The sequence below is a fragment of the Eptesicus fuscus genome, chromosome 5 (assembly GCF_027574615.1).
Source record: "Eptesicus fuscus isolate TK198812 chromosome 5, DD_ASM_mEF_20220401, whole genome shotgun sequence".
NCBI lineage: Eukaryota > Metazoa > Chordata > Mammalia > Chiroptera > Vespertilionidae > Eptesicus > Eptesicus fuscus.
In genome coordinates this window covers 58744610-58759288 of record NC_072477.1, presented here as the reverse complement: position 1 = coordinate 58759288, position 14679 = coordinate 58744610, and the positions used below count along the sequence as shown (strand labels likewise).

General features: G+C 37.9%; 1 protein-coding gene and 1 non-coding gene across 4 annotated transcripts in view; one reads left to right on the top strand and one right to left on the bottom strand.

Annotated features, from left to right (window-relative positions):
- FAM227B (family with sequence similarity 227 member B) overlaps window positions 1-14679 on the bottom strand; it is a 208748-nt gene that overhangs the window by 142288 nt on the left and 51781 nt on the right. The gene's annotated exons all lie outside the window — the stretch shown is intronic.
- On the top strand, window positions 14175-14277 carry LOC114232058 (U6 spliceosomal RNA). Its single transcript, XR_003618107.2, has one exon. It is a non-coding gene; the product is annotated as a U6 spliceosomal RNA (small nuclear RNA).

Sequence of the window (14679 nt, the reverse complement as noted above, 5' to 3'; positions counted from 1 at the left end):
GCATTAAAAGTGGTTTCCCTATTAGATGGCAAGAGCACAATGCCCAAAATAGGGTATTGAGGCCTAGAATATCATCAAGGCTTGAAATCAGGCTACAGGGTTTATCAGAAAAATAAATTTCCATTCATAACTCTTCCATTGACACTTTATATATTCATTAATAGAAGGTCAAAATTTATCTAAATTATACTATTGGCATGCTCACCATGGTGGTTTTAATTTCAAAATATTTTTCATTCAAATTCCTTTGTTTTATATAAATGTTATATGGTAATACATTTATAGGTGAGAGTTACATGAAACAGCTAAATCAACAGAAACAACAAATTCGATTGGTTTTCTTGTGGCTCACCTATCTAACCAGGCTGCAGGAAGCTAAAAAGAACTGCCCTTTCCAAGATCTACCCTGGGGAGATGCCAAGAATGATTTTTTCTTAAAAAAATTTTTTTTATTGATTTCAGAGAGGAAGAAAGAGGGAGAAACAGAAACATTAATGATGACAGAGAATCATCGATTGGCTGTCTCCTGCACGCCCCTTGCATGTGCCCTGACTGGTAATCGAACAGTGACCTCCTGGTCCATAGGTCAACACTCAACCACTGAGCCACTGTGGCCAGGCCAAGAATGATATTTTTAACTGTTATCTGACTCAAGGGCCTTACTAGTCTAGGTTCCTAGGTCAGCTTCTGGAGTCTTGTGAACATGTGAGGGCAGAAGAGGACCTATGTTTTTCATATTTATTTTCTTAGGACCTAGCAGAATATCTGTCCATACTCAAATTTTATATGAATTGATTCAATGTTTGAATATCAAAAAAATTAATAATGAGACTAATTTTACTTCATTTGTAAAAGTTAGGGTGAAACATGATTATATGGATATGTAAGCAGAAATATACACTGAGTGGCCAGATTATTATGATCTCTGAACGCATAATAATCTGGCCACTCACTGTATATCCTTTATAATAAAAGGCTAATATGCAAATTGTCCCCTCGACCAGGAGTTCGACCAGCAGGCAGGCTGGCCAACCACCCATGTCCCCTCTCCCTGGCCAGGCTGGCCGGACCCCACCCATGCACAAATTCATGCACCGGGCCTCTAATATATATACTGAGTGGCCAGATTATTATGCATTCAGAGATCATAATAATCTGGCCACCCAGTGTATATGCGTGTGTGTGTGTGTGTTAGGATCCGATACTCTTTGTCTATGAAGTTATAGTTACAATCAAATTATATTGCAATGCTGAATTAAGCAAACCAATATTTAGCAGTAATTCCAATCTGGGAGCATTTCTAGAAACACTTTTAATTCTTTGTCCCCCTCCTTTTTTACATCTATCATGCAAATTTTAAAAAATCTGTACTAGTTACATATGCTTAGAATTCTAGAATCTTAAAACTAAAAGGGGCCTTAGTCCCTCTTATTCATCTGCAGACCAGGAAATTAAGATTATGATACATCCAAAGTCACGTACCTGGTTAGGTAGAGAGCTGTCACAGAGTCTAGGGCACTTAGCATGTGCTTCCTACTCTTAGACTACTAGGATTATTAGCTAGTGGTCTCATTAAAAAAATACTATTGAGATAGGATATTTATATTTGAATGTACATACCAGTATATATGCATGACTTGTGTTTTGACAATTCACTTCATATATAATTGATTAGTCTATACTGTGATCTCAATCAAAAGGATGAAAGAATTAATGCAATTTCTCATCCTAATTCCTAGTCAACTCTTACATGCACCCCATTTGTTTACAAATGGAGAGCATTGTGCAAAATACCCATATAAACAAGAGTAATCTTTTCTTAAAATGGTCTTTGAAAAGAATGTTGGTTAAATACATAGGTTTCCAATAATTAGGAAGGAAAAAACTAAAAGAATGTAAATTGTTAGCAAAAGAAGTTAATAAAGAAAATACTTTCAATGCAGTTAGTGAAGTAAAACATTTTCACATGAAAAAGCTATAAGTTATCAGCCTTTGAGTTGGTAATAAACTAAACTTGATAGAAGAGTTCTGGAGATGAATTCTTAGTTTCCATCAGTGCCTGTTCCAATTTTCTACTGAAATGCCAATCATAGAGGCAGAGAATGAGAGTCTAAGGTCACCCACCAAAGATACAAAAAGACTCATGTAATTTTTGCATTTTATTCCATAATACATTTGTGTTTGCTTTAATATGAAAGTGACACCAGTGAGTAAAAGTGATCCACCAGAAAGATGTACAACATTTATCACATGGCTTCATTTACACCACTACCCTAGTGCCATATACTTGGGCATGAATAAGTCACAAGAGATCCTGTACCTTATCATAGTCCAACTTTACACACAGATGACACATGGCAAAAGAAAACCAAAAAGTTATCTAAAATTCACTCTGGATAAGAGTGATATTAAAAAATGTAATGACCAGTACGAGTGGTTACTGGTCAATCAGAATATACCATTTATCTATCAAAATAGATGCAGGGCACTGTGACTAACTTGTGGGCACTAGAAGATTATCAACCTTAACCATTTCCATGATGACCCCAAAACAGAGTTTTTAGATAATTTTATCAATTGGCCTCTGTGGTTAGAGTTCTTAATGCATTATCCTAATATGAAATAGTTCATTAAAACTTTATGTCTAACTCTTTCAGCATTTTTGTTAGGCTACTGTATTTTACTTCTATATTCAATGAAACTACTGCTTTCAATGATGGTGATGTTCCCTTTAGGCTCACATGTGCTCCCACTTATCCTCTAACTTTGAGTGGTGTATCAAGGAAATTTATTTATTTTGAGTTGAGGAAGCAAGAAATAATGAAGTCCTAGTCTTTTCCCCACAATACCTGAGAAGATGGCTCATATATATTTTTTTACTTTCTGATTATTATTATGTGGTTTCAGTTTCTAAATCCTCATATCAAATTTACTTTCTTTCATATTACCAGATAATAAAAATATGAGATGAATAATAACATTTAGCTTGAAGATGACAGGTCTCTCTCTTGACCAACCCAGCCATGTCTTAGTTATCTATGGTTTTATAACACATTATCTTAAAAAATTAGGGGCTTAAATAGCAAATATTTATTATCTCATCGTTTACGGGCTCAGGAATCTGGGCAAGGTTTCACAAGGTGTTTCTATAAGGCTGCAATCAAGGTGTTGGTCAGGCCTGCAGTCATCTATTATCTCTATGCTCAACCCGGAGAGGGATCCACCTTAGATCCTCACTGGCTGTTGGCTCACAACACCACTTCCCCATGATGGGCCTCCCCATAGCACGACTGTTTCCCACAGAGCAAGGAATCAGAAAGAATGAGAGAGTATTCCCCAAACGGAAGCCACTGTATTTTTACAACTAATCTTCTGCCTGTCTTCAAGGAGAGGGAATTATACCTGGGCATAACTACTAGAAAGCAGGGATCATTGAGGCCATTTTAAAGGCTACCTAACATAAATCGTGAACTGGATGGTTTTATGGCCACTATCACAGACAAGATTCCTTGGTGCCTAATAAGAGTAATCTTACCATTTTCAACAGAATGGATGGAACTGGAGAGCATTAAGCTAAGTGAAATAAGCCAGTCAGAGAAAGATAAATATCACATGATCTCACTCATTTATGGAATATAATGAACAACATTAACTGATGAACAAAAATAGATCCAGAGAGAGAAATATCAATCAGACCATTAAACCTCATAGGGAAGGTAGGGGAGGGTGGGGGTAAGGGGGAGAGATCAAGCAAAGGACTTGTATGTATGCATATAAGCCTAACCAAAGGACACAGACAACAGGGGGGTGAGGGCATGAGGGGGGGAAATATAGGGGGTATTGGGGGAATAAGGACACATATGTAACACCGTAATCAATAAAGAAATTAAAAAAAAAAGAGTAATCCATGGCTTTCCATGGTGAGCCATTCAGCAGAGGAAGAAGTAGGTACGTATGTTCTATGTGGTAGCATTCTTGATCCTTCCCTGTGTGGTCCGTTCTCTGAGAAAGGGTTTAAACCACAGTTCTGAACTGCCTATTAGCTTGAGTTGTGCCTCCTGAGAGATCTAATACATCTGAAAAACTAACAATATTACTTTGCCTCCATATGAAGGAAATGACCCTGCCTTCAGAGCCAACCTGAAGATAATCCTCCCCTCCACTACCCTACCTCAAGAGAATAAGGTCACAGATGCCAGTTGAAATTCCTCAAGCCATAGAGAGTTTGGATGGTGGAAGCAATCAATCACAAGTTGCCCAAGACCATCTGAGGATAAAAAGGCCCCAAAAGACTTGAAAAAATATTTTATTGCTAGATGTACACTGGAATTATATGGGATTTTTAAAAAATAATGATTCTGAGGCACTACCCCAGGCCAGTTGTATGAGTATATCTGGAATGGGACCCAGGCAATGGTATTTTTAAAGCTCCCTAGGAAATTCTACTGTGCCTGCGCATTTGAGAGCCAATTAGCTAAACAGGGCAGGCAGGGGAGAATCTCTTTAGAACCCTTATTGGCTTCTTAATTCCTATTGGATTTAAATTCTGTAAAATAGCATCCAAAGCTGTCATACAATTGGCTCTTACCTTTCCTGTCCAATCATCTCACTGCTCAACAACAAACCTTAAAGTTTCCTTAGTCCATTGTGTTTATCTCATCACCAGGCCATAAGTTTTACAAGGAAAGGATCTTACATGTTTTGTTCACTATAATATCCCAATGCATCTTTAACAGTCTCTGGCACATAGTAACTAAGCCCTCAGTAAATATTCAGTGAACAAATGGATGAATGAATTCCAGTTCAAGGAACAGAATAATGAGCATACATAAATACAAAGCATTATGTCAATATTGAAACAAATGCAGATGTTTTGTTCAAACTAGTGATTCTCTCAGAAGTATTTCCATGTCACTCAATAGAGTATATTAAAGCATTTTATAATACATCTAGAGGCCCGGTGCACGAAATTTGTGCACGGGGGTGGGGGGTGTCCCTCAGCCCAGCCTGCACCCTCTCTAATCTAGGACCCCTCGAGGGATGTCCGACTGCTCGTTTAGGCCCGATCCCTGCTGCCCTCCTCTGCCGGCCTGGTCACCCCTAACTGCCCTCTCCTGCAGGCCTGATCGCCCCCAACTGCCCTCCCTTGCAGGCCTGGTCCCTCCCAACTGCCCTCCCCTGCTGGCCTGATCGCCCATAACTGCCCTCCCCTGCCGGCCAGCTTGTGGCAGCTATCTTGTGTCCACATGGGGGTGGCCATCTTTGACCACAAGGGGGCATCCATCTTGTGTGTTGGAGTGATGGTCAATTTGCATATCACCTTTTTATTATACAGGACTAGGGGCCCTGGGCATGAATCCATGTGCGAGTAGCTCGCTGCCGCTTGCCTCAGCTGGCTGCCCCGCCCATCGCCGCTAGTAGCTCGTGCCCCACTCTGCCCCACCCCACCCGCCACAAGACCCATCAATGCACCTCTGGCCGGCCTACCCATGCACGCCTTGCTGCGCTCACAGCCCCGCCCACCCGCCATTTGGTTGTTACTGTGTGAGGGCATTAGGGCCGCTTGCTTTTTATAATATAGATGAAAAACCACTGCTTTTCATGCCATCCAGCACCTTTGACCACTGCTACCAATCAATGACCAACATATCTGGGGCAGGGATTTGCAGGTCACCCTATGGCAGACCATGGAAAATTATCTTAAAAGCTAAATAAATAATTAGAAAATTGCTTGGTGAGCATGACATTAAAGCACACAGAGATGGCTTAAAAAGATATATTAGTCAAATTATTATGAAACCTAATTCACAATGATCAAATGGCTTAAAAAGATATATTAGTCAAATTATTATGAAACCTAATTCACAATGATCAAATCTGGATAGTTCTGTTAAAACAATGCCAGTGCCTGTTTCTTTGGGCTTCCTCTATCCTATGCCACATGCTGTTTTCCCCACTTGTGTTCATACAACCTTTCTCCATATAATATAAAATACAACCAGCAACAATACAATAATGCAACTTATTAAATTAGTACCACATGGGAGTTTATATCTCTGGCCATCTTATTAGTGTCTTGGGAGTTTCCTCACTCTTTACCATGCGAAGTTCTTGGTCTTCTTTCAATGACATAGAATGAAAAGCACAATGTCAATCTTTTACTGGCTTAATTTTCAGAGAGCTACCTTGTTTCCAAGTTTTAAGGTTTATTTTTAAAATGTCTCTAAGCACTGGTGACAGCGAAGAGTTATCAAAATGACAGAGGGAGAAATTAAAGTTTAACTAGCTCATCCATCTGGCTAATACTTTAAGTATTTTTGGAACATGTCATTTGATGAATAGCAACTTGTACTGTGTGTGAGTAATTACTACCTTTCTTTTTTATTTTCATCTCCCCACAGTACCATGTGAAGTAATTTGCACATAGGGTACTTAAAAGCTACATGTTGACTGATTGTAAAGATTTTTAAAATTGCTTGTAGTGTAAATTATAGTTCATTAGAAATCATGGAGAATGTTAATGTTTTAACCTTAAAGTCTAGATAAAGGAGGAAAACTGCGTTTAAAAATTAGGGAACAGGTATAAAAACATTTTTTAAAGTGATCCTCGTCTGAATTTAAAAGGTTATATGGTGTTGTACCATAATAAGAAGAATGAACATTAAAACTTTAGTCTTTAAGTAATCTAACAATTCACTGGTTAAGGGGAGCTGGCTTGTAAATCCTGGTCATTCCAGATACTGAATTCTATAACTACTTACATCCCTGTCCTGAAAGGGGAGGTATGCCTCTCTGTTTGGAAGGCAAATTTTAACTATCTGCTGTCTATTTACTTCATTAAAACCAAAAAAAGAAAATTCTCTTAGTTTAAAATTCTGGAGAAAAGTTAACTCACATGACAGTAAGCATCTCAGATGTCAAAAAGAAAAAACAATGTTTTAAATATGTTTTGGATTAGAAGAGGCAGTTCTGAGACATCAGGATACATGAAGCACAAGTGATTTTATCCTTGAAAACATATATGCACACATGCATATAAATACTTATGTTTTACTCAGGTTTTGCTCTTGACCTGCCTTGGCATTCCTACAGCACACAGATTAAGGTATTAATACACACAAAGGTAGAGAGAAGGAGAAAACTATAGAGAGGTAAAAATCCTATCTAATAAAGAGGGAATATGCTAATTGACTGCCCGCCCTCAAAGATGGCGGCACCCACAGCCAATAAGGAGGGAATATGCTAATTGACTGTCCCGCCCTCAAAGATGGTGGCACCCAGTCCCCTCAGCCCCATCGGGGTGGCAGCCGCGCGCCTGCCTCCAGAGTTCCCCAGTCCCTACAGCCCCCCCAGCTGCCCAGGGCTGGCCCGAGGCACAGGCAAGCATTGGATGGTGGCTGCCCAGTACCCAGGGCCGGCCTGAGGCTCAGGTAACTAGGGCTGGCTGAGGCTTGCGCTGCCGGCAGTGGCAGCAGCAGAGGTGTGATGGGGTGTCGCCTTCCCCTGATAACTGGGTCACCTCCCGCCCCTGAAGGCTCCCAGACTGTGAGAGGGGGCAGGCCGAGCTGAGGAACCACACCCCTTCAGTGCATGAATTTTCATGCACCGGGCCTCCAGTGCTAAAATAATAAATGTAAGCCACTAGTTTCTTTGCTAATTCCACTTCAATAGTCAACCACCACTTTGGAAGATTATTGGCACCTATGGATATAAGTTATAGAGTAAACAAAATGTTGGAAAAGGGAATATAGAAATAATCTATTCTAATTATCTTATATTTCAGGTGGAAAAATAAGGCTAAGAGGGGCTTTATGACACACTCAAGGACATTCAAGTCTTTTATGTGCAAGTTAAATATATCAGACCCAAGGAAATATTAGAATCTGTAGAGAAGTCTCCAAATCAAAATATATTTATATCCTGAGTAAATTTATCTGAGTCTTACATGTGGGGGATCCTCCACAATTATGACTGAGTCCAGTTTGGGGATAAGCAACAAAGAAACTGTAGAACTGTTAATATGGATATGGGAGTGCTCAGATGCCAGGGGCCAAGACCATTCACAGCAATTTCCTATAGGGTAGTGGTCCTTAAACTTTTCAACCTCAAGGACTGAATAGTTTTAAGAATAGTTGAAGACACTACAGAATGTTTGTTTACTTGGTTTTTATATCTATTAGTATTTCTTAAGCATTTATTTATTAGTTCATTAAAAAGAACAGTAATAAATCCATTTCTTATTCACATAAATAGCATTTTTTAAAAGAACTACTTTCAAGAAGAATTTTTCAGAGGAATAACTTAGTTTCCCATTAAAAAAAAATAATTTTCTAACATCTGAGAGTAGAAACAGCCAGATTCCAATATTTACTTCTATTATGATATGATTTTTAAATTATTTTTATATTTTGAAGTATATAACAAAAATCCAGTATAATACAGATAAGTAGTTGGAAAAAGGAATATCTTAATAACCTTTTCATATAATTATGAATATTCTTTGATACTACCCAAGAACTTGAGAAATTGTAGTTTCTTAAAGGTGGGTAGCACTGTGGAATTTAAAACCACATCAGTGTGCTTTGTGTACTCTGTTAAATTAAAATCAATTGAGTTGTCACACTTCTTAAAATCTATGTATAATTATCTATACTAATAAAAGGGTAGTATGCTAATTAGACCAGATAGACCGGATGTCTTCTGGACGTCCTTCCGGACAAAGCTGCAGTGGCTGCAAGGGCCGAGGAGGGCCGGCAGGCGGGTGGCCAGCAGTGGCAGCAGCAGCAGGATGATGGGGGTGGCACCTTCCCCTGATCGGCCTGGTCGCCTCCCGCAGAGGGAGTCCAGACTGCGGCTTAGGCCTGCTCCCCAGTGGGCCTAAGCCATCAGTAGGACATCCCCTGAGGGCTCCCGGACTGTGAGAGGGGGCAGGCCGGGCTGAGGGACCCCCCCCCACCTCAGTGCACAAATTTTCGTGCACCGGGCCTCTAGTTTTTAATATAATGCATTGGTCATTTGGAAAATATTGGTCCAGTGAGTTATGCAGATGTAAATGTTGAGCACCTATGCACCTTAGACACACTTTATGCAATATCAAAAATTCATATTTGCTAATATCACCACTGACTTATCAGGGAAGTCTTTAAGTATTGAAAAACTGTCAAGGTCATAGTGGTGGATGCAAATTCTCCAAAATTTCTGTTTGACAGCTCAGATGTTATTACTGGCCATAGCAAAAGCACTTCATACGTAAAGATCACTGCATTCTTCTTTAACTGAAGACACTCAGTCTTCCAAAATGTGTGCTCCCGCCCTAGCTGGTTTGGCTTAATGGATAGAGCATCAGCCTGTGGACTGAAAGGTCCCAGGTTAAATTCTGGCCAAGGGCACATGCCTGGGTTCCTTCCTCTCTAAAATCAATAAAATACATTAAAAAAAAACAAAAAAAACAAACAAACAAAAAATGTGTGCTCCCCCTCCCATGGTGTAGAGTTGTCACTATGTAGCAGCTTCACAGCTACAGGTTTTATTTGCCAGCCCTCCTTACATCTAGGAATAGCCATTGCTTGTTCTCACTAATGGTATGCTATTTTAAGAGATGGGGGTAACTTCTGAGCCAAGACTTTTAAGAGTACACACCCATCCCTTTTATTCTCCTGATGCAGCTTGCTTTTAATAATGATGGGGTTCTGTAGGATGCTGACCCCAGAAGGGAATAACCTGAATCTCTGAATCACTATGTGGAGGAGAGGCAATCACTGACTACTAATATAAAAGTCTGAAGGTAGCTTTAAAAATAGGCTAGGGCTCTAGAAAAATATGAGGCCCAAAGCTCAAATAAACACATAGATTTGAATGAACTTCTACCTTAAACAGAGTTCCCAGTAGTCACAATTTAAGAAGTTTACAGAAAAAAACCTCAGTAAGTAATCCTTGCCTTTTTGAAATGGTATAACTGCCATTTTAGTTCCCCAGCAAAAAAAGATGGTGTGTAGCAGACCTGTGCTTCCCCAATGAGGCTCAGTTTCTTTAAGAGGATTAGAAATTCCAACTCTTTGCTGTCATTGTACCTCTGGACCACTTTAGACTCAGAGTGTGGGTTTTTTCAATTCTCTAAACATTGCTCACTATTTCTAGAGTACTCCATATATAAAATTGGGAAACAAGTGAGTTCCCCCACCCCCACCCCCAGTCTTCTCCCTTTTTGGCACTTCTACTAACATCCTTCCTCCTTCAGTCTCACTTATTAAAATTTGATTCCAGGAAAGGATCTGAAAACTCACATTAGTCATGAATGAAGGATTGAGGCTATGGTAATTCTCATAAGTTACAACTCATCCTATGTTGAAAAATTTAAGCCTTAATATACTTACAAGCCTACAAAATTAAATGACTGAGAGGCAAGCAGTATGAGAAGTGGTTAAGAGTTCAGACTCTAAGGACAGAATTTGCAGGCTTTGAATTCATATCCACCACTTACCAGTTATGTTACTAAATTATATTATGCTTCAGTTGTTTCATTTTATAAATGGTAATAAACTGACCTGCCACATAGGAATATTACTAATAAGGTTTTATTAAGTTAACACATTTTTCAAGTGTATGCTTTAAACTGAAGATTTCCCCAAGTTAAACATAAATTATTAACATTTAATTATGAGCAGCATATGAAAAGAAATATTCATTAAACCTCTAACCTGCCCTCCAGACTAAGGTGACCTCACCAAAAAAATAGAAAAATCTAGTCATGTTTTTGAATCAAATAGAAAATATTTTTAAATATTTGTGTAAATAAAATCTGATACATTTTATAAGAAATTTCCATTAATATAAAAATCTATTAGAAGCAAATATAATTCTTATATTTTTTCAAATAAAAATGATCTTTTTTTATAAGTACAGTATTAAATTTATTTCAAGCATGTTAGTGCACCACCTAGAAAAATTCTTCATTTTAGATTGCAGACAATGGATACTGAAATAATAATCACTTCTGAAAAAAAACACACACACAAAAAACAGGACTACCATGAAATGACATGTAAATAAGGAGTATTTGAAACAAATATAATTGAGTTAAAAGGCCTAAGTAGTATTTCCTAGAAGAGAAAAACTTTTTTTACTGTCTACAGTCTATGGAGTAACTTGACTATGTTCTCTTGGTATTCAAAATTATTGGGTAGTATATGATTATTTTAAATTATTGAATATTGATTATAGTTTAATATTAAAATGTAAAACAGTCTCATATGTTATTTATGTAAAAAACTTAAAAACAATATTATATGGTATAGAAAAAAAGAATGCCCACAAACTTCAATATAGTCATTACCTCTGGGAATGGGGGGACTGACTTAGGGATGGTACAAAAGAGCTGTAAATAAAAGGTGTTAAAATAAAGTGTGGCAAAATGCAAATAGTTGTTACATGTGAGACATAGTCTCTATATTTTCCTGCAGGTTTGAATAAAATATAACATAGTCAAAACTCGGTTCTCAAATGTCTCTTATCTTGAACAATCTGGTTCTTGACCAAGTTGTTCACAGAAAAAAATGTCTTGGTTGTTGAACAAGCTTTGGTTCTGAATTTGACAACCCTTTCATGCAGATAAAAAGTGTCATGACAAAAAAGTATCTCTCTCAGGCCACAAACAAAGGAGAAAATGCCAGTCAGTTTAATGCTAAACCCTGAGTTGTTAACATCTCAGGAATTGTGCTGTGAATATTTTTTGTTTGTTTTTTTGCTGACAAAATGGACAATTAACACACTTTTAAACATAAAATATCACGAGTGCTAATGTTGCTAAGGGTGTGAAAGAAACAATGATCACAGGCAATTGAAGAGGTAGAAAAACTATTTTTGATTTGGATAAATGGAAAGCAGCTAGCATTTCCGAGGCAGTGATATGTGCAAAAGGGAGGGTGCCGCATACTGACTTCCTAAAGACATCCCTGGAACAGTGCTGGGAGTCATCTGCTTAAGGCTTGGAGGATGTGGTCTGATAAATTTAAGAAGAGAAGTGTTTGTTTATAGATTAAACAGCACATTAGACATGTACTGTATATAAATAGAAAGGTTAAAAGAGAGAATCATTGGGGTCTGGAATGCATTAATTCAATTTAAGTTATTTCTAATGAGAAAAAATGATTTGGTCTTCAAATAAATCACTTCTTGAATAGTCTTCTGGAACAAATTAGGTCAAGAACGAAGGTTACACTATAATAAAAACAAACCTAAAGGGATACCCCTGTGTAAGGTAGCAAGATAAACATAGCCACTTTAACCTCCTAGCTCTCAGTTAAAAAACTGTAAAATATAAATAGAAAAATATGTATCAGCACCAGAAGATAAACATAAAAATTGACATATATCTGAAACCTATGAAATGGGACCAAATTTTCAAGGTTTTTAATAATAAATATACTTTACCATATATTGGAAAGTACATAAGAGGAGGTCTTGAAAGATCCCCATCCCACTGGCAGAAACTTACTTGAAAAGCAAAAGCTGCATTGAAATGTTGGGAATCCAATGAGAAGCCCTTCACTCGTGGTCGCTTTTGCCTCTATAGTACAGGAGCATTTGGTAGAATGATAAGTCCCTGACAGGGCTAAAACGTGATGTAGAAAACTGTGGTCTTTCCTAGGGACTTGTTGTTTTGCACCTAACTTCAAGAGCCATCTCATTTTTCACTCCTTAATAGAAAACTATTCTTGGTTTATGCAACATTTAGTGAACGAATAGCTTGTAATGGCTTTTTACTTATTTAATTAATTGATCTCTCTATATATTCAATTTTTATGTTGCAACAGAAGACATTTAGTCTATCATAGTATACCATGTGAAAACAGGATAAGAAGCCTTTTTCTAGAGACTTTATTTCCTCAACATCAGAGATACCTTCCACTGGCAGAAAGAAACTTGTTTCTTAAGTATCTAAAACAGTGATACTTTTCTCTATCTTCAGTCTGGCCATGTAAGTTTCTGTCTCACTTGAAATATTTAGCTAAGACATTTACTAGGCCTGTGATGATGAAGGGGAATATAAGCTGCTTTGCAGAACCTGTTTCCCAGAATACTCCCATTTTACAGAGGCCCTAAACCAGTGGTTCTCAACCTTCCTAATGCCGTGACCCTTTAATACAGTTCCTCATGTTGTGGTGACCCCCAACCATAAAATTATTTTCGTTCCTACTTCATAACTGTAATTTTGCTACTGTTATGAATCGTAATGTAAATATCTGTGTTTTCAGATGGTCTTAGGCGACCCTGCTAGCAGTTCTCAACCTGTGGGTCGAACCGCTGCTGTAGAGCCTAAGACCATTGGAAAACAGATATTTACATTATGATTCATAACAGTAGCAAAATTACAGTTATGAAGTAGCAACGAAAATAATTTTATGGCTGGGGGTCACCACAACATGAGGAACTGTATTAAAGGGTCGCGGCATTAGGAAGGCTGAGAACTACTGCCCTAAACCATTAACCACACACAACCCCTGGAGGGGTGCTGGTGCCAGCCAGGCCAGGCCTTTGGGTGCAATCTCACTTCCCCCATCCCAGCCCACAGAGGGACTGCAAAGCCCATGAAAAAGCTCAGAAGCATGATATAAAAGGAAGGCTTCCTCCATATCCATCACTCAGGCTTCGGAAAACTGACTCCCTGAGTCACTGTACCAGTACATCTGCAAATAAAGGGTTTTTCCTGAATCTCCGAGTGCTCACTGTGTGTTTTCCAGTTGCCTGGTAAATTCTGCAACAATGAAGCTTAGGGATATCCAAGAATTCTAACTAAATTTTGGCATTGGCAAAAACTCAGAGAAATTGTTCTTACCAGTAATATCGAGATATGTTTTGGTGACATTTTTCAATTTTAAAGTCCAATGAAAAATCCTAGATACAGGCATCTTTTCTGGTCTTGGCTCCATTTGTATACCTGCTTTCCTATTACCCTAAATCATCATATATGGTGCCGTGAATATAGCGCCTGCTCTTAACGACAGCCTAATGCTCTGAGAAAAGCTCACTGGTTATCTTTCTGCTCTACCAACCCCCCAAACCAGAAAAGAACAAAATCAGTAATGTGTTAATTTGCAATTTTAAGAAATGGGAACAAGTACGTTATTCCACAATACGTAAAATTATTGAGGGATGGATTTAAGAATTATAAAATAGTGCTCGCTTTGGTGCATATACACTAAAATTGGAACAATACAGAGATTAGCATGGTCCCTGTGCAAGGATAACATGCAAATTCATGAGGCATTCCATGTTTTAAAATAAAATAAAAAGAATTACAAAATAACCCAAAGTAGAATTTCTGTAACATCTAGTCTTTTAAAATGAATATGTGCAAGCTATTACCATTAAATCTATGCATCAGAGATTAATTTGAAATATCAGAGAGACCATGTTATTCTTGACCATGATAGGACTCCTCCTGTGGTTTGCAACAAATGACATAACCTCTGCCTGAGTTTTAGTTTGTAAAATACAATGCGAATATTTAACCTACCTCAAAACTTGAGGATCTGTGAAATACTGAACAAGTGCCAAAATAAAATGTTATTGATTGTCTTTTTAATTAAAAAAAAATTCCTGGAAACATATGAACCAAAAAAAAAAAAAGCAAAAGTAAAAAATAAAATTCCACAAATTAACTGTAAAGGAAATAAAAAT